At 42.6% G+C, this 25,321-nt stretch overlaps 1 protein-coding gene across 1 annotated transcript in view; it reads right to left on the bottom strand.

Moving 5' to 3' along the window:
- The window catches only part of l1cama (L1 cell adhesion molecule, paralog a), a 39,846-nt gene extending 25,134 nt beyond the window's left edge, over positions 1-14,712 (bottom strand). Inside the window, exon 1 of the mRNA XM_070839751.1 lies at positions 14,624-14,712. The gene's annotated coding sequence lies outside the window, so the exon portion shown is untranslated. The remainder of the gene's footprint in view (positions 1-14,623) is intronic.
- Positions 14,713-25,321: the final 10,609 nt, after the last annotated feature.

Genomic DNA, 25,321 nt, shown 5'->3' with positions numbered 1-25,321 from the left:
TCCATTCTCTCTCTCTTTATCTCTCACAGTCAGCCTCTCCCCTTTTCTCCTGTTCCTCTGGAGCTAACAGCCTCGCTTGTGTTTTCTCTTTATTTTGACATGCATTTTGACCTTCACTGCCACTTCCTCTTCTATTGTTTTTCTCTCTACCTTTGTGACGACATAGGCTGTTTGGGAAGTGAAGCTCAGTGGAGATCCTTCAGTAAACATGTTTGTGTGCATGCATTCATCCCTTAGAGAGAAAAATTAGAGGGAGATCAGACAGGTGCAATGGAGATTTTATGTGAGTGAGCTAGTAAAGCCTTTGGGGATCAAACTGGAGCCAGGCTGACCAGTAAAAAGAAACTGAAACCAGATGCAGCAGCTTAGCACTGTTGGAGATGACAAAACAGCTATAAAAACACAAAATAAACACAAACAGTATGTAATAGCACCAGAGGGAAATCATCCACTGAAGCAGATGCCTGAATAGCCCTGCAAAAGTATAAATGTAAGAATACAAAACATAAGCATGCACATGACATTATGGTAATATTTTCCATACAGGTCACATAGTTCTTTAAATAAGCCATGCATAACGGCAGTATAAAGCAGCAGAACAAAATGCCGTATGAGCCTCGAGGAGAGGAGAGTAGTGTTGAGGTTATCTGAAGAGACTCAAGTGTGAATGGGAGCATATGTTTGCCCTTGTATCTGCGTCTGGGTTGCATCACGTGAAGTGTGCAGGTGGGGGCAGGTTTGTGTTTGCTGCTGCAGGTAGTGATGTCTGAGGAGGGGCTGTGCAGTCAGTCATTCAGCAGACAGAGACGAGGAGGAGGGAGTGGTCCCTCGGGTCAGGTGATAAGTGGCCCATATACCACTGGAAGACACAGCTGCTAGCATCTCATGTGACATGCAAGGACACGCGGCCACCTCCGCAGGGAGAATCGGCACGCCACACCCCGAGGAGAGGGGCGGAGTGTGTATATGTGACCTGTGACCTCCATCACAACAGGTTATACATTTGAGATACTTGTTGTCTCCAAGAAGAAAATATTTCTTCTTACAGAAGAAATATATCAAATTTGCTGTGAAATGTGAATGTGTCTTTGTTTTTAAGAAATTTCTGTATCCCTGTTTCTCAGGTTCTTAACCACAAGTATGTTGTTTTCAAAATATTTCAAAAAGGTAATTTTTGGCCCTAAGCTTCCCTGCAAGTGGCTTACTGCTAAAATTTAGATTTCACCAGAAACATTTGTCAAGGTCTCCTTGGGTTGGATGTAATCCTGTCTTTTCCACCACTTCAGGGAAATGAGCTGGTGGCAGGGCAAGGTCGTACATAGTGCTTTGCTCACACATTTGCATGGAAGGGCCCCAGTGGCTTAACGGCTGTGGGGAAAGTGGCTGTTTTTTTGTTTAGACTGGGCTTGTGGAGACATGAAGTAGTCACACATTGAATTAGATTGTCCATGTCTAAAAACATACATTGGACATGCACAGAAAGTATATACACAACCTGCACAGTCACAATTAATCAAATTAATGTGAAAGAGGGAAATAGAAACAATTGCAAATTTTAACAAAGCAAACCAAAACATCTCTTGAAACAACACGACATAACCAATCACATGGCACAAGTTAACTGACTACTGTAGAGGAGGAGCAGAGGAGGTTTTAGCAGCAGCAGCAGCTCACAGTACCTGGTAATTCACATCTTCAAAATGATTAAGCAGGTCAAACAACGGCTTCTTGGCAATCCTATTAACTTTGTTAAAAGTTGCAAAAGCAGCACTTCCCCTTAAGTGCTCCTCATCTAATCAAATACAAGGTCTTCTGGGGATGAGAAAGGCAATGTAACGCCCCTAAACAGCTAGTAAATGTCTATCGAGTGGAAACAGAGAAGGGGGTGATGGTATGTGCTTGGATGAGAAGGAACGAGAGATGTAGCGAAGAGAAAAATACGGATACTGAAGCTCTCTTCAAACAGTCTGGTCTCCGATGACTGAAATTCAAAAATATGATCACAGTTCCATAAACTGTGGCGCAGGTTTTCTAACCTAACTCTGCCTTCCAGTCCTCAGGACACAACTAAAAGCATCTTACATTAGTGCAAACATTTTGAATGAGTAATTTTATTGATTTGTTTGTTGTCCAGTATGGAAATCTTTTTTCCCTCCTGCTGCGTTTGCACTTTATGCTCATGCACTCTCTCACCACACTGCAATGACAAGTCAGTCTTTCAGATTCATCTGTGAATTCAAGATATTTGCCGACAGACTTGCAGAACTTCTAATGTTAGTAAATGTAGTGTTCTTGTGCAGTGTGTTGAAACTCTGACTAAACACCAAGTTAAACTCAAGTTAAAATCACGCTGGTTACTAGCATGTTTTTTAGCTTGTAAATAAATGTAAATAAACCACTTACCCAATATCATTTTTAACAAAGTATCATTATTTATATTCTTAACATTAAATATATGAATTTACGACATTGCCTCTATGATGGATTTCAGCAGGTGGCAGTGGATTACATTCTGAGCACGTTCAACATGTCTGCCTTGCTTTCTGAAGAACCAGGAAGGTAAAGAGGAAGGGACCTGACAGGATGACCGACTATCAAAATAAATCTCTTTTACAAACAATTTTAAGTTTTAGCATTTAACATATTCTTTTACTGAGATTAGCAAATGAACGGTTCAAAAGACACACTCCATGAAAAATTAAACAAATGCCTTAGTGGCAGCACAGTAAAGTTCACACAAATCCTCATTTTCATCTTAGAAAATTGCTCTGTAAACACGCTCTCTACTATATTACAATTCACAGTAATGAGCCTTTACACAGTTTATATAAAGCTGGACATCTGCTGCTCTAAACACTCATCTGATGCAAGGAAGTGATACATTTAACATTTCTTTCAGCAGTTTGGAGATATATTTTTTACTGACATTTTCTGTGTAATTCTGTTCATTAAAAAAACTCAATACACAAATACAAATTGTTGTTATATAAGTATATGCACTGGCCCAGGAAACGATGCCCCACTAGAGCTGCTGCTTGTCTCTACATCAGCTTGTTTCTGCCTCTCTCATCTCTCTGTGTCATCAACACAGACGGAAAAACAGCAAAGCTCAGATATGTGAAGACTCACACAAAGTCACTCAAACCTGCACGCACACACACACATACGGACTGAGGTTGGTTTCAGTAATTGCCTGGCAAGACAAGACAGTTTAAGGGGATTTGCCTGCCATTCAAATAGGAGTGAGTGAGGATAAAAGGCCGTGGAGAGACATGGGAAACAGAGTTTGCATGGTGATATGGCTCCTGGGCTTCAGACATTGTAGCAGCTTATTTGTACGCACCACCTGTGTGAGCGTTGGAGTGAGAAAGTGTGTGTGTACTTAGGATGTGACAGGTCAGTATTGTTATGCATCACTCGTTTTGTTTGTTGTACTGTGTGTGTGTGTGTCTGTGTGCGTGTGTGTCGGTGTGCGGGCAGTGTCAAGGGCTAGGTGTCAATACCGCACCTCCCTTTTCTTTTCTCACCCCGCTATCACCATGACAACCTCCTGACTCCGGCTCAGCCGCACACAGCAAATATTTCTCTCCCATCCCCCACCTGCATGTTCATCCTCCTCACCCCATCCCCCCATCTCCCCTCTCTCTCTCCCTCTCTCTCTCATCTGTCTGTACTTTATACTCTTTACCTTCATCACCAGTCTCCTGTGTCTCCATCTCTTGCTCTTTCCCCATCTCTGGCTTTCTCAAGTTCCCCTGTTATGTCTACATGTTACCCATACTTAAAAGAGTTCCTGCTTCCTGACTGTCGTCTTTGCAGCAAGTCTGTCTGTTATTTGCGTTCCTCTATCTTTCCCTTCTGTTCTCTATTCTCTGCTCCCTGCTGATTGCTCCTCACTTCTTATATCAGTATGAAACTTCCATTTTGCCGTCCCTGAACTTCTTTACCCCACCCCTCCCTCCCAGTCCTCTTCTCGTTTTCTAGAGAAAGGAGCTTTTGGAACACTGTCTTCCATCTGTCCTGTGCTGCATCTTCATAACAACCACCCAGCCAAGATCATACACAATGCAATTACAGGTAGCATTCTATCAACCTCTACCATCAACTTTTATCAAGCCTGAGAGAGGCCATCCAGTCTGAGGGGAAATTTGCCGGCTGGCGCAGCATCGATACAGTCCCTCAACCCTAAGTGGCTGACTAACTCCCATCGCATCTGTTATCATTATCATCAGCAAACCATTTCTGCTCTGTAACTAAATCCAATCATTACCAATGGAGTGAGCAGCGGAGATCTATTTGAGGCGGAGCGGCTTGTGCTCTCCAACAGAGAAGGGCCAGGCTCCATCAAAGGCTGCAGTGTTATCTGAGGCATACAGCCCAGTCTCTGCTGCAGACCCCCGTCTCTGTAAATCCCCCTCCCCATGTCTATACACAGCTCCAGTCCCTCCATGCACCAGTGTGTAGTGCTGCAAAGAGATCAAGGACATGACATTTTCCGGAACGCGCAGCAATTTTCAGCAAGGCACAAAATGAAAGAGAGTAAACAGACAACCTGTTCCATCCTGTCTGTGTGTGTGTGTGTGTGTGTGTGTGTGTGTGTGTGTCTCATCCCCCGTCAGACAGTTAAAGGGAGTGACAAGTATATCTGGCTTCATATTATCTATTCAGGGAGGCAGACAGAGTGAATAAGCAAAAGTGAAGATACTGTTTCATCTCTTCTCTATTTATATTGTTTTGCAGAGCTTTACTGCTTCTCTTCTCCCTCGCTCCCCCTCCTCCTGCATCATCTTTTCTTTCCCCTCCTTTTCCTCCTGGGGCATTGCCCTGTACACTGAAGCCCCAGCTGTGGCCACAACTCCACCACACTCGCTCATCTCTCTTTCCCTCCCGTTTTGCTTCAGTTATGAGATATGGCAGAAAAGGTTCGGCCCCAATTCCAGCGAGAGAGAGGGAGAGTAAAAACAGATAGAAACGGAGAGAGAGAGAGAGGCCACAGGGATGTAGAGGAAGCTGTGGTGACCTTTCCCTGCAGCTAAACAACCAGTTGATGAGCTTTTCATAGAGACTTAGGCCAACAAGGTCTGACAATCCACATCTATACTGTAGACACGCACAAAACAAAGATGCTCACAGCCAGCTGTTGATACTCCCACAGTAAAATACATGACGCCTAAGATACACACACCCTCTCAGGGAGAAAATAGAGCAGTGACAATATTCTAGTACACTAAATCTCTTGCTATAGTGGCAAATATCTAAATCATCTCCATCCCATGATAGCATGGCTTAAAACATGCTGACCATGCAGGTTCCTATATAGGACGCCCACACAGCATGTCAGCTGCTCCTGCCAGCGTGCACTAGCCAAACAAGCACAGCTTTTGCACGACAACATTTCTCAAACACCTCAGAGACTTTTTCCTTCATTCAAACTGAAAGGAGAAACCAGCGTTCCTGACACATGTGAAGGCAGACGGGCCCCACAGCCAGGCTGAGGGCCCAGGAACACGGGGAACAGTGCGTAGATGGCCGCACAGCTAGTAACAGAGCTGTCACTAACATTTACTGTTGGATTGTTTGTCCCTCTCTGAACCACAGGCCCGTCAAAACAGTGTTCACTACACAGGAGCAGATAAAACACAGACTGTCTGGGCCACTGGTTGGAGGAGAGATGGAGGGAGAAATGGTGAGACAGAAGGGACGAGGGGGGGGGGGCGAAAGAGAGAATTACAACAGTTAGAAGGACATGTAAAAATGAATGATATATGGCACCCATTGAGAATGAAGTCATCCCAGCTGAAGACATGCTGATTTTATCCTTTTAGTTCAGTCTGTCAGCAGTACTACTGTTTTTGTTGTGTTCCTCTTATTTAATTAGTGTCACAGAGTCACTCTGTACATAGCCTGAGAAGATGCATGTGTACGTGTGTGTGTGTGTGTGTGTGTGTGCGTGCATGTATGCGTGCATGTGCTTGGCAGGTGTGCATCTGCCTCTGCACACAGTGACATTTTAATCGCTACAGGATCTCTGTCCTTTACCCTCCCATCTCTCTCTCTCTGCTCCCCGTATCTTTCTCTCTTTATCTTCCCACATTGTCCTCCCATCTCAAGCTCCACACTTTCACGCTCCCTTCTCGTCACCCTGAGCAGGATCACACTTAAATGGTACAATCAACATTATTAAAAGATTACTAACATAGACATCCTTTCTCTCTCTAGTATTCCACTTTCTCTCTCGCGTCGCCTGCCCCACCCAAATGTGGAAGGCCTGGAGGGTGAGGTCTTTGCTTACGTGTATAATCACCTCATTAAGTTCGTTAACAATGTCTGTGCCCCTGTCTATGCTCTCCAGTTTCTTTCTTTATCTCCTTAATATGCTCTTCGTCTCGCTCTTCATCTCCTTCCTTCTACCAATGTGGCATCTGCACCCCTGAATAAATCTATTTTTTCCTTCTAGTTGCTCCTGTGGTTTCCCATAGGGATTGCACCTTTTATCTTTTCCTCATAGTAACAAGAGGCCTCACCCTATGTCTCCTTATCGCTTCCTGCTACATCAGTCAGCCGTCTCCCAAGCACAGATTTCAACAAACGATTTATATAAATCACTACACGAAAGTGAGCCCTGCAAGTTTGGCCACAAAAACACAATTGCTCAATTCTTCCCGCTGTGCAACAGAGCATGATGGCTGATGTAAACAGACAGTTTTATAGCTAAATATACTGTAGAGTCTTATTATTACTGCTCGGGCACTGTGTGTGTCTCGCTGTAGCTCCATGCCCAATTACCCCTAATCAATTCAGGGAGCGAACTCAAACAACTCCAACACCAACCTGATTTAAAAACATAAAGTCTGCATTCAGAAGCAGCTAACAAGAACAGATTCACAGACATCCGCCTCTACAGGTAGAGCTAAGTTATCATGGCTATGAGCAGATGAGGAGGGCTGATGAGAGGGATGTGGGTCATAAATGGTAAAGACAACAGCAGAACAGATTATATAAACTCTTACTTCACAGCGTCCCTGACATGGAAATTATTTGCAACTTGGCCAAATAAATATAATGAGATGGGGAGCCATCTTAAAATACATGGAGCAGCAGGCATGCTGGACAGGTTTCCAAACTGAAATGTGTTTTTATTTTTCCCACCCAATAATGATGAATAAGAGAGGGAACCGACTGCATAACCAAAAGTGCCAAAACAGGTCAGATAAAATATATTACATGCAATGGCAATAATTAAGATTACGGTTGTGTTAATGAGAAAGTTATGGCTGTAATAAGGCTTGGTGCATGTCATATCTTATTAGTGTAGGCTGAAAACTCATTTTAATGGCTATTTTAACGTTTCATCACCAGCTGAGACATTCTGCAGTCCTGCATGGGTTGAGACATCTTTAGGGTCATGAAAATGTGAAATGTCTGAAATATATATTCTCCCTCTCTCTGTTTCCTGTTAGTCTGTATTCTCAATACAGTCTAAAATGCCAGAAGCAAAAAAAAACATATGACATATGACAGTTTAGAGATATGGTTTTTCCACATTTATAATGTATATATATATAATAAATCACAAGATACTTGAAAGAGGGGACCACACATGGATTCTGCAAGATGAAGCTGCCAACTCAGATTGGAAAGTCACAAGTGAATGTGACTGTTATTACTCATGAAGACAAACTTAAAGAGCACCCTTTTCTAAATCCTATCCATCTCCACTTTTGTCTTTGACATTTCTTTACTCCTTGACATTTTCTGTTTTTTTTCTGTCTCTACTTGAATCTCTCTCCTGCTGCTCATAATCAATTTCCCCTGCCTGTAGCTCTTTTCTTACCACCCTCCTTCTTTGTCTCCATGCCTCTTGTCAGACATTACCCTGTTTTAACCTTGCATGCCCCTCATCTTCTCTCCTCAAGCCAGCGCCTGCATGCATGTGGTGGGTGTAGTGTGTAATAGGATGGCACAGTAGGTGAGATTAAATTAGGACAGTGTATGGGGATTACAACCCACTCAAAACCTGATCCCCTCCCACTCTCTGTAATCCAACCCTAATGAATATATGATGGCTGACACAGCAGATAAAGCGCCTGCAAGAAACTACAGTCACAACATCACAGAGACATGCAGAGTAGACGAATACAGACAGCCTGTTTACTTATATCACCTGCAGTACTTGTGGATGTTGTGTCTGTTCAAGTGGGTATGGATGCTCGTGTTTCATGCCCCATCTATTTCAGTTATGGTTAATTCAAATGAAGTGCAGGTCGTGAGAGAGAGACGAGTGAAACAAGATCAATACACTTAAATGTAAACACTCCAAATAAATAAGTTCATTCAGGACATTATCAAACCACACTGTGTTTCACATGTGAGAAAGTGGTGTGTGCCGCTCAGTCAATGTCAAGCAGTCACATTCAATTCAGCGCACTTATTCTGATGCCTCAAAAAAAAAAAAAACTGTTAATGTTTACTTTCCAGATATGAGGGGACGCTGCCCCCCTCCCATCCTATTGGTGTAATTTATAGACTTAATTAATATGCAGCTGAGGCACATAGTTCTCAGAGTGAATTCTTCCAGTTCCAGGGAACATAATCTTGATCGGTAAACTCTTGGGCGTGCTTCTGTGATGCTATAAATGACAATGTTGCAGTGCAGTCCAGGCTTTCAGGGAAGAGAAATATGTCAATTTACTTGGCTGTGATAATACCTCAGAGTCAGTATGAAAATGTCTGTCAGGACAACTTCCTCAACTCTGGTGAAACAGTGACTTGCATGACTGTCAAATACTACCTATGCAACACATGCACCCATCAGTATAAGTGGTGACCAAACATGCCCATTCCACTGACGTTCTATTGACTGTCAGAATAAACCATTTTTACCAATATTTAGTGTTGCCAAAGGAAAAACAACAGGGTTAGGATGAAAACCGTGCCAAGGACAATGACAAGCATTTCAGGGGGAAACTGCCATGAAAAATACAAAGCAAAGGTGAGGAATAAATTCCAAAAATATTGAGCTTGGCAGAAAGTATGATGTACTTTAAATCAAAGCAACAGTGCTGAAATACTGAGATACATCATGCCCCCAAGTTTCATTAAAAATGCAGCTGGCCTCTCAGCAACAAATCAATAAATTAGTAAACCAATGCTGTCATGTCCCTTTATTACACAGCCTGTGCAATGTAATCAAAGCCAGAACGAAACAATGGCACATAATTCCCCAAAGTATCACAATATGGTCACAGTAATATTGTCTTTAAGAAATAAACAGTTTATATGAATTTAAATAATAAATAAAATTAGTAGCTTATAACATTGTATTTACTGAATTTCCAGAAGCACCTGAGGGCAGCATACTGAAGGTTAGATGATGCTGTTAACCGTTAACTTAATGTAACTTTAAACAGTTAGTGTTATACAATAAAATATAATTCTGTGTTTGCTGCATGAAGCTACAATATATGTAGTTTGCTTAATGGTTAAGTTAGTGTATAATTTAGTTTCACATAAAATCTTTTGGGACTCAAAGATAAGTAATTTTGATAAAGATAAGCATTAACTCACAGCTTCTGTATTTGAATTGAAAATAGTTTTATGGAGAAATAAACGAGAGGCAAAATAAAATCATTAATATGATATTATTAGTATCTTTAGTATCACATAACCTAATTTCTAAGCTATTTTTACCCAGAAACCATTAAACATAGACTTAGTGAGTCACAGTAATGTGGCCATCAGACACTTGACATTACCCACCACCACAAATGAAAAGTAATAACCCAACATTGCTATCTGATATGTAGTTAATTCATTCATGAGAGCATCTCATCCTGCCCACTGTTCATGATGAGTCACACACACACACACACACAAATGCGCAGAGAAACGTCTTTGACAGTTAACAGTACGCTTCATAGACGCAGTTGGGAAAGACACCGGACAGAGGGTCAATTTAGTCTAACTGTAGGCACTGATGTGGACAATAAAGCCTCTTTGATGGAGCTGACTGTCGTCCAGATGGAGTGACGCTAAGGGGAATTCTCTGTTTTGCTGAGACAAAGACATAATTTTGTCAGAGACAGAAAAAAGACAAGGACAGCATCAAGAAGGCACGGAGAAGGTCAGACATGGAGGCTCATATCTCCCCTCATTCATATTCAGTCCTATGTGTAGCTTTATTTCGGTGTAGCTTTCCAGCCTGGTTAATTATTTTTTTAAATGTGTGCTGAACAAAACACAGAATTAGACAGTTTTTGGCGCCATAAAAACAAGAAGAATGTGAGTTTTTTTTTTCCCCAATTCCCTTTTTTAAAGATATTTTTCTCCAGTATCTTCGGCCTCCAATTTTGTTATCGGTTTGGCAGTAATTAATTTCTCTCCTGGTTTCAAGTAATATCCACAATGGGGTTCCAGTTTTGCAATTTTAACTGCCAATATCATATTTGCCACCCATGGGAATTCTACAATTTCTCCTCTCTCATACCATCACTTCTGGAAGCTGTAATAAGGTAATTCACTCTGCCAAATTAAATTCGTTTCCATACATGACGCCTCTATTTGTGCAATAGTCTCCATCACAGGTTCAATTGTATAATAGGGTTGGATTTATGAGTCTTTGTCTGAGAGGCTCTTTCTGGGAAGGTTAACAGTATCCCCAGTCATTATTTTGATTAAGACCCCGATGTGGGTTTCTCTGTCCATCTCTGCATGAATACTGATTTGAGAAGTGAAACCAAAGAACTGAATAGCAGGAGGAATAGGTAAAAGAATAAAGATACAGAGGCAGGAAAGGAAAAGTAAATTATCTATGGTGAAAGGTTTGCTCTGGCCGTCCGAGAAGAGAAAACAGGACTTTAGAGTGATGACTGGAACAAGGTGTTTTGGCAAAATTGCCATGACAATTCTCTTCCACTTTGACTCATCTTCCGTAACAGCCTTTATCTTTCCGCCATCTCTGTGCCATCCTTCTGCCTTTTTAAATCAATCTATTCTATCCTCAGGTTTTCCTCCCTGCCTGCCTCATTTCACCTCTGCAAATTTCATTCTCCCCTTTTGTTGGCCTCCTTCCCTCCTCTTCAATTCTCTATAATCATTTACCCGTGGCTGGCCTGTCAATCCATCTGACCCTTAGCTTCCTAAATCACCACAATGTATTCTTCCACCAAACCCTGACAGCATGTCTACACGATCCCCCTCTTGACACCCAGTGGGCTGACTCCCATCTGCACAGTCCAAATCAAACAACCTCCAAGCTGCAACCGGGGAGGGTGGTGGCGGTGGTGGGGTGGGGGGGTGGAGGGGGCTGATTCTCCATCCTGACAGCATCCTGAAGGTGTATATTGCAACTGCGCACACACACACACACACACACACACACGTGCAGGGCATCGAAAAGACACACACACACACACACACACTCGAAGATAACTCAAGGGAGTTCGCTCACAAGCCTTTGAATCTGCGTTTGTGAGTTTGAAACTTTACAACTATTATTCTCAAAGGAGGATAAAAAGGAAGCCAGAGATGAAACAGTTATTGTTGACACTTCAGTCTTAGAGACAGTGTTCTCTCTTAACCCTTATTTTACCCCGTCGTGCTTTAATGGCTGAATCCCCTGAAAGTGGCGAGCGCAGTCTTTGATCAGTAGCAGACGCTTAAGTAATCAGGCCAGGGAGACAACATTAGAGAATCTTTAATTTGGCGCACTGCAACAGGATCTCTGCAGCGTGTATTTGCAGAGCGGTTGCGTGTGTTGCAGGAGTGCCTATACGGATGTGTATATGTGTGTGTGTGTGTGTGTGTGTGTGTGTGTGTGTGCTGATATATCTGCGTTTGGTGAGCAGGATGACTGGCAAAGGTGTCCTGGGGCTATAACAGGTTGCTGAGGAGCGAAGGGCCGGTGCAGTACTGCTCTTCCCTGAAGTTCCTCCTAACTGGCAGATTGAGAGCAGATCACTCCTCTCCTCCTACACAACACCAGCTCTCCACGCAATCTTCAACTGCAGGACTAAAGGCATTTGGAGAAAAGCCAGCCTCTGACACTATCATTCCACAAAAATATCTGTGCATACATTGCAAGGCTTTTCTCTCACAATCTTCTTCAATCATAATCAGAGTTATTATCTGTAAACAGAATGTTTAGGAATCCGTCTGTTAATGTTTCGCCTTTCATTTCCATGATTCTCTCTACAGCCCATCCTCCCTTGTGACCTTACCCCTTCCTATATCCTAGTTGATCCCTCCTTCTCTCTCTCACTGCTCTCTTCCATACCTTTAGCAGTGAACATGCATTAAAGGATGCAAAGTGCTTTGCCTTTCAAAAGGAAGTCCACCTTCTTCTCCTTCTCCTTTATCTTTTTTGTGTTGCTCACACCACCCTCCCCTGCCTTTTCTCTCTCTTTTTATTGCAGATCCCTGTCTCTCTCTGTGTCCCTCTCTCTCCTCACATAAATCCTTGTTTCCATCCATCTCTTTGATGGAACAGCTCAATTAAGCAGCCCGCGTCAGAGGGGAGATTACATTCTGCACCATACTGTAGCAAGAGTAATCATATACTCCAAGTCTAGCCAGCCAAGCCGACAACAACATCTCCGCTACAGCAGCAGCTCCCAACACCGTCTAGAGTCAGATCGGCTGCCACTGCCATACAAACCCCACTGCATTAAATAGTATGATAATGTGACCAGCAGTGGGTCTCTGGAGCATTGCTGCCACAGAGAGGATGCACATGCACACACACGCACATACCCATTCACTCCAACACGCCCTCTTCAGCAGCAGCTGTATCTTCATCTATTGTGTGAATGTGTGCAGTGCAGTATGTTTATGGATGTCGTACAGACGGTAACAAGTCATTGTGAGGCGCAGCGCCTTCCTGCCCTTCCAGTCCCTTGACTGGGTTCATCTGGGACAAGCTGCAGGCTACTGAAGCATGGAGGGAGGGAGGGAGGGAGGGAGAGCAGGTTCACTACATCACTAGCACACACATGCACTTGCATGATAAGCAGATGCACAGATATGGATCCACACACACGTACAGAGCTTTGTGCAATTGCATATCTTTAGGATAGGAGTGCATGGGAGCACATGCACAAAGATAGACTTACCCAAACATGCACAGACAGCCTAGAGACAAACAAGAGTACAGCCTTCAGCAGCTGCTTCTGGTAATATAGTTTTCTACATCATTAACACAACTGGTGGAACATTGTCTATTTTTCGCCATTGGGTAGAACAGATGTGTAACAGGCCGCAGAGGGTGACAGCAGGCAGCTGTATGGCATGCAGCCAGGTGAACGCCTCCTTTTCACAGGCACACCTCCACAGTCTGCTGCGAGCGCTGCCCCACCCTTATTTTTACTTCCCCTGATATCTCCTTCCTTATAAAATATCTCTCTCGCTCTCTGTCTCCTGTTGATATCTGAATCTTTCCCTCCTCCCTCTTCTCTTTCTTCCCTTCCCTCCAAGTTTCAGGTTACCAGCTCTGTCATTGCCAAAACAGACTCACTGCAGCTGCAGGAGACGAGATTGGTAGACTAACAAATATGATGTGGTCTGCCGTGCTGTTCACCGTACAGATGAGTTTCATCCTACACATCAATGAAAAGCAGCACATAGCAATCATGAGTAGGACCCAGCATTAAGCCACTCAGCTATTAGAGCTGGGGGAGGGGAATTTGAAGAGAAAACGAATATTCATACCAAAGTAGAAAAGCAGAAGGAAAGGCAAAGCATACAATTAGCCTCAGAAATTACCGCAGAAAATTGCGCAATATGAAATATGAATTGCAAAAGATAATTTCATTATATATTTTCACATTTGGTAGAAAATTTTAAAGAAGTACATCACATTTTTGCTTCTAAATATATAATAATGCAACAGATTTTAATTGCAGTTCAATACACTTTGCAGTTATGTAGACAAGTGATCAAATTACATCTAGTTTTCTACAAACACAAATCCCAACTTTTGGCATGTAAGATAACAACAAATAGTAAATTTTCAAAGAGTAACCAATATAGTGTAGTGTAGTATATCGTGGCGGTGCAATAGCACACAGCACTGCTGTATATTCATTATTAATGTCAGCGGAGACCCTGTTGCATGCAATGTACTGAATGCTAAACCAGCAAGATAGATACACAGAAAGAGAAGAAAAAACATTTTCTGTAAAAGTAATGTGCACCAACAGGTTACGCATCACACCTGGCTCTAATACTTTTACAGTTTAAAGTATTGTAGTGCTGCAGTGTAATACATTTAATCACAACCCCCTCCATCATAGATATAAGGAAGCCTTTAGGCATTTGTCTAATTTTATTTTATTTTTTTCAAAGAAAGTGTGTTGAAATGGCTGGAATTTTATAGTTTTCCTAAATATCAACACATCTGATGGGAACAGACCAAATTCCCAAAGAGAAGACATTTAAATAAGGAGGTGTTGAAGTGATCTACACGAACCAGACTGACATCCTTTACTGCCAGTGGAAGCCGAGGCAAAGGTGTGATTTCATAACAAGCCACCTCCACCTAACGGCCTAATTAATCCGCTCACCAGCTCTTTCCCGCTCTCTTTCTGTGTAATGACAAACAGTCTGTCTCATCTGAAGAGCATCTTACCTTCGCAGGAATGTTCCTTTCCACAGGCAACTCCTTGAGTCCGTTTTCCCTCTCTCTTCCTTATCTACTTGTGCCTTTTCTTCCTCTTCTCTGTGAAATTGATTGTGCCCCTCTCCTCTCTGCTGATGCTGCAGTGATAGAAAAACACACCCTCCTTCGGTCGCTCTCTCTCTCTCCCTCCCTGACTCTCATTGGCTGCCTGTTAGAGGTGACATCACCCTTCTTCTCTGCCTGCCTCCCTCTCTCCTCCTCTGTTCCCTCCCTCACTCACTCTTCACCCCACTCTCGTTGGATTCTGACCATTCCTTTATTGTACCCCCCTCCTCCTCCTTCCTGTCCTCTATCTATTCCCTCTGTCCTCTCCTTCCTCCCTGTATACAGTCTGCATTAGTAGGTCCGGCTGCTCTTAGTGCTGCTCTTAGATTCATCCATGCAGTGCCAAGAATAATAATGCATACTGTACATTAGCATAGAGCACACAGCCTTTGGCCCTTCAGTTCTTCTCCTCCATTCTCCTCTTGCATCAGTCGAGGAGCTAATTCATTACAAAGGTGAAATAATGGCAGTATGAGGTTTTGTGTTAGTAATCTATATCCTCCACTGGGCTTCAACTTTTATAAGCTCTTTTAATTCATTCTGCCGCTAAGACATCGACTTGGCTTCAGTTCATTATAGTGTAATAAAAGGCATGACTGGAATGGATGTTACGTAACGCTGGTGAATAAAAATGTGTCAAAAATTACTGCCGTCTCTTATCAGAGTCTGAGGGGCGGGTCGAGGAGATGCAGAGAAGGTCTGATTTCAGGGTAATAAAATGCTGGGTAATCCCGGGGTTGTCTGGCTTTGTTTGCTGTTGTGACAAGATAAATGTCATTGGGTAATCGTGCTTCAGCACATGTGATCAAAGAGATCTACAGATGTTTTATTTGACATGCTTTTATCTTGTTGCATCTCAATTACTGTGAATTTATGTGTCAGACAGTTGGTCGTATTTCACCTCCAGCTCATCCAAAATCCAGCACTAAAAAACTCAATCTCCATTTTCTTGCTTTTAAACCACAGCATTGACTGGCGCCAGTTCATATTTTAAACCCCCAAAGTCCCCATACCACCTCCAAAACCTCTTAGATCCTCTAAACAATTACTCCTCTCATCAAAACTGCAAGGTAAAATCTGAGCTATTCCCACTGCTGCCTACAGACCGTTGGACAACATTGACATTTTAAACAATGCCTTAATTTTACTTTTATTTTATTGATTTTATTCTGCTCTTCTCTTCACTTTGCTTTTTGATGTTTTTATGAGTCATGACAGTGGCGTGGCTCTCTGGATGGTAATGTCGACATGTTGATCTGTTGATCGATCGAGCCTCCACATTGGTCCAAACTGAAATATCTTTGTGGATTACCATGAGATATTTATTTTCCTCTAATGATGAATAAACTTTAGTGATGAATCCAACAGACTTTGGTGATCTCCTGTCTTTTTTTAACTATTGAAAGGCAAATGTTAGAGTTCCCGCAGGCTAAACTACATGGTTAATGTGGTGAGCATTACACCTGCTAAAAATGTTGACACCACTATAAGTATAATCACCACTTTGCCTTCGAACGGCCTCACAGAGCTGCTAGCCGGTATTGTCTTGCTATAATACACCAGATTATTTGTTTTTCATTTTAAAAATTTAATGATATTTATAATATTATTGTAGGGCACTTTAGACAATATTTGTTGTTTTTCAGTGTGTGCTTTATCGTTAGATAGACTTCAGTTATATTACACTCTCTCTCTCTGTTGATTGGGTGGTGCTCATCCATCCAAAAATACACTGATATTCAGATGAATTTTGATCTGTTCCTGAAACTAGAGAAGAGACAGAAAGGCAGAAGGGTAGGGTGAGAAACACACGGGCATGAGTACACATACACACTCATTCTACACTTGTTCCTAAAAATATAGTGCTCAGAACAATTCAGGTAAATAGGGCAGCACCATGTCCAGTCAGAAAACCCCATTCCCAGTGCGCTGCTGTAGTTTTTCTTTGTGCCTCACCAACCTGACGGTGCCAGCGTGTCCATCTGCCATTGGCGCTCGAGGATATGCCAGGCATGCAGACAAAAGCTGCTACAGGAGCAGACAGCATGGGAATAATGATTGATGATGCCAGTTTAGATAGGCGAGAACCTTTGCCTTTATCCTCAGGAGAGGCTGGATGGATGAAGAACAGCAGAGTTCAGGGTCAAAACTGTGGCTGGATGGACGCCAGGAGTGCAGACAAAAACTGGACGGGAGCTCGAAGAAGAACCTGGGATGGACATGACGATGTCAGATCAATTTTTGAAACATTTTTAGACAGACCCCAAAGTGTCAGGAATGACAAAAGGAAGACGGTGGTTTTAAATTCAAGAAAAGAAGAAACAGATCTTACATACTTCATCACCGGGAGCAGAACTAGATATTAAGTGGAAGAACAAAAGGCAAATACAGGCAGCTTTACTGGGCCCCTGAGAAAAGGGAAGAGAGAGAAAAGAACTTGTTCTGTGATTTAGGTGAGATTAATTAGCTGTGTTTTAGGAACAGTCCATGTGGGATGGGCACTTGTATGTGCATGGCACAGTAAATAACGTCACTGACTGACTATGGCAACAAAAAGGCGATTTTACGGGATTTTACTTCATTAACAGGAAGTTATTTAACAGTCACTGTGATTCTCACTGTCTGTCTGAGTCATTGTGTCTCCACAGTGTCTGTCCAGACCCAGCTATTAAAACAAAAACCAACAAACAAAAACCAGAGGAAAAAAAGCAGAGGAAGGAGGAAGAAAATTAACGTCCATCTTGGAGGAAGAGATCACTCAGACGGATCAATAGAGACAGTGTCTCTTCTGTTTCTCCTCCTCATAGCCAGAGTTTCATGTTAAAAAGGCCCAAGCTGGAGGGTAAATCCACCTGCCTGACCTCTGTAGTATAAACTTATCTGAAAGGAGACATGTACCTCAGCTGTCACTCCCTCATACAGTAGCTACTGGCCGCGCCTTCACTCAAAACCATTCATCTGTGAGAGACTTCTTACTTGCCCTTGCAAAAGCTCTCTGCTCATTTTCCTTCCTCTCGACTCGACTGTAAGTGAGTCAGCTGGCAGACTGGCGGTAGAGATGGAATGATATATGAGGAGGAAGACGGGAGTGTGGAGAGAGAGAGAGAGAGAGAGAGAGAGAGAGAGATGGGAAGGCTGTGAATGAACTTAATGTCTGGAGTTGCAGGAAAAACAGATGCAGTCAGCAAAAGACAGAGAGAGAGAGAGAGGCAATTCCATCAGAGTGAAAAGCGAGGGGAAGGAGGCTATATAGTAAATGGCTGCAGTATGGGTGTGGAGGTTTGCAGAGAAAGTGGGTGAAAGAAGCATTGAGATGGATAGCACAGCACATTGAAGCAGAGAGGGATACGAGGATATTGTGTCACTGAGGAAGGTTATTAATTAATATATGCAGACAGGTGTTAAAAAAACAACAACATTGTTGTCGTGTCCTTAAAGGCCATTGCATTGCAAAACGAAAGTAAGCAAAAAGACCTCTGGTCTTAGAAAATCAGGCTGTATGGAGAAAGGAGGATAAAGCCATAAAGTGGGAAAGGTAGGAGCCACAGCGGGTCAACTCAACAATAAACACTGACGCAAACCTGCAGCAGTGGAGGAATAACAGCTGGCTGCAATAGACGCTGACTGAAAGAATTCAATAAAGACAATGATAAATGTATAATCTTAATGTTTAATCATTAGAATGGGCATGAGGCAAAAGAGGAGGCCTTGTGTTACTAAGTGACAGAGCAGAGAATCAGAGTCAAGAGATGAGTGCGACGAAGAGACTAAAAGACAACTTTCTGTATGCTCCAGAGTCTGATTATCTTTTTAGTCTTTTAAACTGAAGAAGAACGCAAGAATAAACACTATGATAAAACACCTTCACCTGTGACAACCAAAAGTTCTATGTTACCTCGGCCATAAGCGCCTGACAAATGGAGCAGATGGAGCAGCTGCACCCCAACTTTAAGACTCGGGGGATTCTACAATAATGTACAGTAACGTATGATAATGTACGGTAATGTATGGTAAAGTATGGTGACATATGGTATTCTATGTTAACGTACGGTACATTACCATACCAGTTTCCACACTCTCTGCATTCCCTCGGTCAGCTTCATGAGGTGGTTTTCATTTAACACGTGTGCCTTGTCAAGAGTTAATTTGTGGAATTTCTTGCCTTCTTAATGTGTTTGAGACAATCAGTTGTGTTGTGCAGAGGTAGAGTTGGTGCACAATTTTTCAAAGTCAATAGTCCTATCGACTACTGATCTAATCCATATAATGGCAAGAACCACTTAACTTAAGCAAAGGGAAACAACAGTCCATCATTACTTTGAGACATGAAGATCAGTCTGAAAATCAATGATCTGAAAAATCAATCTGAAAAATGTCAAGAACTTGGAATGAATCCTCAAGTGCAGTCACGAAAACCGTCAAATGCTATGATGAAACTGGCTCCCATGATGCCTCCCCCAGGAAAGGAAGACCAAGAGTTATAAGACATAAGAGTCACCAGCCTCAGAAAACACAAATTGACAGAACCTCATATTAGAGCCACATACATGCTTCACAGAGTTCAAGCAGCAGACACATCTCAACATCAACTGTTCAGAGGAGACTGCGTGAATCAGACCTTCATGGTCAAATTGCTGCAAAGAAGCCACCACTGAGGAAGAACAACAAGAAGGAACAGAAATTCAACCAGTGGAAATCTGTTCTTTGGTCTGATGGGTCCAAATTTGAGACTTTTGGTTCCACGCCCCATGTGTTTCTGAGTCACAGAAAAGGTGAGCGGATGGTTTCCACATGTGTGGGTCCCACCATGAGTCATAAAGGAGGAGGTGTGAGGGTGTGGGGGGGCTTTGCTGGTGACTCTGTCGGTGATTTATTCAAAATTCAAGGCACGCTAAACCAGCATGACTACCACAGCATCCTGCAGCAAACATGCCATCCCATCTGGTTTGAACTTAGTGTGACCATCATTTGCTTTTCCACAGGACAATGACCCCAAACACACCTCCAGGCTGTGTAGGGGCTATTTGCGCAAGAATGAGAGATATAAAATATGTAAAATTAATTACATTTAATACATAAGATTAATGATGGCTGAATTCCATTTAACTGCTTCAGGTCCGGAGTCCTGATATTGTGCATGCTGGCTCATTGTCTCACGCCGTGGCTATTACAATGTAATATCATTGCTTGTCCCTCTATGACAAGTCACAATGTACATTGGCCATTGGCTCTGAGAAAATGTGATGAACATATTTTTCTATTTTTTTAAATGAGAAAATAATTTCATAGTAAATAGATCGAATGAAAAATGGATCAACTTTGAAAATAATCATTTGTTGCAGCCCCAATCTGGCCTCGTGCACTGGAGTGTGCAGGTAACACAGGGTTAAAACAAAGTATAACAAAGTAAGAACGTGTGGAGAGTGTTAAGGAGGCGCTTGGAGCCACAGAGAGTGACAAAAAAAGAAGATAACAATGAGCGGGGAGTGAAAAGAGAGGGGGGGGGGGGGAAGAGAACTGATGTGACAATTTTACTGAGAGAAAGAAAGAGGTGACAGGCAACAGAGCCAAAGATAGAACAAGCGTGAGAAGTGGGCAGTCAGAGGTGCATTCAACAACTCTCTGCTCCTACAGGGCCCGTCCACTCACTGCACGGCCCCTGGGTTGCTGATGTGGCTGGCGTTTGGAGATCAATTGATCCATTTAAAGTCATTAGGTGGCCACGAGGTCAGCCTGCCGTCTCTGACCTGGCGTTAATCACTCGCTAATTGAAGAGAAATGACTCTGATTTAGTATCCTGCCATGCTTAGAGAGGCCTGGCTGTCAGATATGACCAGCACTTCACTCACCAGAACGCATCTCATTAAGCATGTTAAATGCATGTAAAGAGCTATGAGTCAGCCTCAGACAAATGTGCAGCGGTACACCAAAGGTTAGAGCACCATCAAAGATAAGTTGTTGTTGTTCAGAACGAGGACAGTCAGTCAGATGGCAGCTTTATGAGTACTCAAATTTTCATCATTGATATTCAAATCAAGGTTTTGCATAGAACTTGTTACTGCGCAAACAGTATGCCATGTTGTTGAAGCAAAGGAATGACTGTGACGTTTACTGGTTTACTGCCTAGCATTTTTTTCCTCCAAAAAACAGAGATGACCCTTTACTGTCCTTTATCTTGTATTACAATGCAAAGCGTTTACATCATCCCATGATTTGCATTTTATTAATGCGGTGTAATGAAGTAGCCATGAAAATGTCACCAGGAGAAGAATGAGATTTTGTTTGAAGTGTGAACTTTTCCATGCCATATCTGCAGATAAATAAGCTGTTTATTTCAAATGGTGTCATCAAATCCCACTGCAGTTATTGCCTGCTGCTATATTACATCTCTCTCAGTGGCTCAACGATATTACTTCTCCAAATTACCTTCAGTCGTTGACCGCATTGCATGATCTCTAATCTGACAGGGCTGGATTCTGTGCAGTGCCTTCTCTAAAAATGCCACAAGGTGCCCACTGCTGTGCCACTGAGGGAGAAGCTTAAAGGGGAGGGGGCTGCAGATGCAGTGTGGTGCATAGATAGCAACCGCAGATACTTGGAAGCTCAGAGGTAATAAACACTTTGACCTTTACAGTAGACACACTGCCACTCCTGGTTTGGGTCTGGACTCTGTGTTCTCTCGGCGCATGTGTCTGTGACCAAAGGCCAGTCTATGTGCACCCACCTGAGCCCAACTTTTTCCACAGCTGACTCTCCACCTCCTCCTAAAGGACAGACACACGCAAATATCAGTGCTTGAGAGACAACGTGAAGCATAAAGATTTGTCAGTGCAAAGGGGTTAAACTCTTGTGTTGAGAATAAGCAGACAGTAATTTGTGCTGCTCTCCTCCCGAGTCCTCGTCCTAACAGGCAGAGCAGGGATAGCAGCCTAATCAGGAGGTGATGACAAACCCGACAGATTCACGACAGCGCATAACACCCTCCCTCACTCGTCACGCTGCTGTCAAAAGTGAGGGCGGCTCCTGTCCACCTTGATATGTCAAGCTCCTTCTTTATATATATATATATATATATACGCATGGAGCACAGGGTTCACAGCATTAGCTGAAAAAAAAAAAAGTTGAAAGAATAGAGAGAAACATTAAAAAGCACAAAATCATGACGATGGTATGAGTCTGACTGGCAAGTTTCCACTGGGATACTTTCTATTTGGAGCATGAATCATGAATAAACCATGCTGAATTAATGGGGGGAAACAATGATAAGCTGTCAGGCTGGTGCTCGCACCCTGTAAATAGCAATACTACTAACTGGTACCTGCTGCAGATGAAGCTAGCGATAACTGACTAGTATAGAAGGATACTGATTGTAGTGCTTTGAAGGATCACGAAATTGCAGTGGCGAGGAAGTGGATGGTGAATTCTGCAAAGAAAGGGTGTAACACCATCATCAATTTTCTTCTGCACAAATATCTCTCTAGCTAATTAGAAACATTAAACCAATTACTCTAATGAACTGATTTTGTCCCCTTGCCCGTTTGGGCTCTGTGCTGAGGAAGCCCTCTATCATTTTACTCTGTGGGCGCTGTAATATAGTGATTTATTCCAGAGACACAGAAGACAGCAGCAGTAAAATGTATTAGGCTGAGAGCTCTCTGGCTCATACACAAAGTAGTCATTATTAATGAACTCCATCGGCCTTCATTTCCTCCTCAGCTCCACTATCACTGCTGAGGAAAGATCATCGGTGCACTTTGTTTACGACCAACAAGTTTTTATTTTCAATGTAGTCGCCACACACTCAGTTTGCTTTCTGCTGCCTTTTATGCAATTGGCCATTGAATTTTTCATATTGTAGAAGGGGGAAAAAAAAGCACCATAGCTCCATCGTATGACAAATTCTGAATTTGTCACACTGTTACTCACATGCAGACTAAAGGCATCAGTGGTTCCAAACAGAAATAATTTCAAGTGTTGCAACAATCCGCCCAAAATTGTTCCTGGAGCATGAAATGGAAAACATCAGAGTGACTTTGCTGGAAAATGACATCCTCCTCACTTTGTGGAGTTTAATGATCCCCACCCAGTGGAGGGGCCGGCACAGTGCATTGCAACAGCTCATTTGTCAGCATCACTGATATCTCCATCTATAACTGACAGTTAGAAGAAAGATATTCAGCCAAAGTGGCGACATCATTTCTTCGACAGGAAATCTAAAATCCCCTGGGTAGCAGAGGAGTTCACCCACTTGCGAGGAAATGCATTGTGAAATCTTTTGTCAGGCAAATCCCCTGCATGAATTAATTATTTTTCTTCTTTAATTGCATATCAAAGCCTCTACACAGCAACAGATGCTAACAGAATATGCAAATCAAGCGTGGCCAATAGAAAATTGCATCTGTGCCTCATACACAAAGGGGTATGGGCTGTGTGGTTTTTTTTGGGGGGGGGGGGGTCGAAAACCTGGCTGGCCAATGTGCTGTAAAACTAGAGCTTACTGTGGGGTCTAAAATCCCTGCATGACAGCACTGTAATTTCATTTATCATGCCTCAGCACACACCAAATCAGACATGGACGCACCCATTCTGCAACCAGTGTGTGTAGGTTTTTAGTGGGGGAGGGTCAAAGAAGCAGCACAGGAACGAGGGCAGTAGAGGAGGTGGGGATTCGATTTCCACTGTTGTAGGGGTGCCGAAGTGGAACAAATTCAGCATGCTAGAGCAGGTCAAAGAAGATGGATACACAGGGGAAGATTGAGAGAAAAAGAGGGAACGACAGGTGCAAACTGAAGACATGCAAGGGCTTCAGCGGAGGAGCAAAGAGCCAAACGGGGAAGGAAACCCAGAGAGGCAGAAGTATTCTTTAACTGGGTATTGTGGCTACACGGAAAGTAATTAGCTTTAAATCCCTGGAGATGTGAAAGATTTTCTGGTTGAAAACAAGGAGTAGTACAAGGTGTGGGGCAGTTTTCTATTCAACGCACGGCGTGCTGTGGTTTCCAGTAGACTTTGGATTCAAGTCCATTTCCAAAAAGGACGCCAATATCCTTAAATTCTTCACTAGTGGTGGATTGTAACATCCTGCACTGAAATAAAAAAAATAAAAATAACCTGCACACTGCTTTTTCATTCCCATCTCTATAGTTTGTGGAGACAACGTACTCTCAGCCACTAAAGGTGTTGTTCACACAGAAGACCAGCTTGAGTAGTAACTTTATCAGTATGGGTACATTATTGCTGTGCTGGTCTATATGGATACCAGGAGCAAGTTCAGCCATACTACATTTACGAGCCAGCCACACTGACTTAAAGTGTTATTTGTTATAGTGTATATAGATCTAAGCATCACACAACGTAGCTATTGTGTAGAGACTAGTTGTTACGAGCCAAACATTTACACCCACTAACTGAGTGAAGAGCAGGAGAGGTCAGATTAAAAATAGCCTACATGTGACCTGATACTTCATCACAATTTTGTTTAATAATCTAAACTTGGAAAATTTTATGAAATTACATTTCATAAAAATATAGTATATAATACACCTCACATTACAAATTTCAGACTAAATTGTGTCTTTGTGTAATTGATTTTTTTTTCCCTCCCGTTTTAAACTGCAAGAACACTATAAACTCTGAAACACTTTCATCCATGTGTGCATACATAAATAAAGCAAAGTCATACCTACATTTACAAAGGATTGGCAATACGGTTACATTTATTGGCTCTCTAAAATGATTGTTTCTGGCAGTGGCAGTAACCTCTGCCGTTATGACTGTTTGGACGTTTCCTGGCAACCAATTTACATATCAGTCTTTACTTGGAAAGGATTTAGAAGTTTTAAAAGGTGCAACCCCATTTAGCAAGTCATTGATTTAAATTAGTTGGTAGTTACGGAGTTTAGAAAGATTTTAGACACAAACTTAGTGACAAGGTTACAAATAGCTGATGCAACCCAGTCCAGGAGCTCTTGGTCCTTTGACTTCACACATTCACCTGGTCAAAACTAAAGGAAATTAAGAAACCTGCTCCACAGCAGACATTTGGACTTGTCCTGGTATGAATATCACAGGTTAAACAAATTTCACTGAGAAAAGCTCAGTGTCATGAAGTGTCCCTGTGAGCCATGCTTGCTTACTTTTCCTGCCCGACGTGCTAAAATGTCTGCTGTGAAAAAGGTCAATTTCCATCCATGATGTGTTGCATGAACATGAGCAGATGAAATCTGACAACACCGCTAGACAAAATAGTCTTTGTGGGCCGTACCACGACGACACATTCAAGTCAGTGCTCTGTGTCATCTTCGGTTCATCAGCAATTAAAAGGCAGCAAAGAGGGGACACTGTGGGGCTGTGTGACATAATCAAGGGTACAGACAATTGCTTGAGACTGGCAGGCATACTAGGTCAGTGCCAGCATGGGAAATGACAGCAGCGCTGCAGTGAGCTCCTGCTATGCTCCCAGCGGATTGTTTTAACTTGAAGGCTTTGGGCAGTGCATGAGAAATGCGCTGTAGGACGGCACCAGTCATTACACATGATGTTACTGTGCCTAAATGGTTCTGTCATGAAGGACCGTTTGTCTGATTCATCACAAGGTTCAAT

This window comes from Pempheris klunzingeri, chromosome 11, assembly GCF_042242105.1.
Source record: "Pempheris klunzingeri isolate RE-2024b chromosome 11, fPemKlu1.hap1, whole genome shotgun sequence".
Taxonomy (NCBI): domain Eukaryota; kingdom Metazoa; phylum Chordata; class Actinopteri; order Acropomatiformes; family Pempheridae; genus Pempheris; species Pempheris klunzingeri.
Note: the sequence above shows the minus strand (reverse complement) of the source record. Positions and strands in the feature narration are given on the sequence as shown.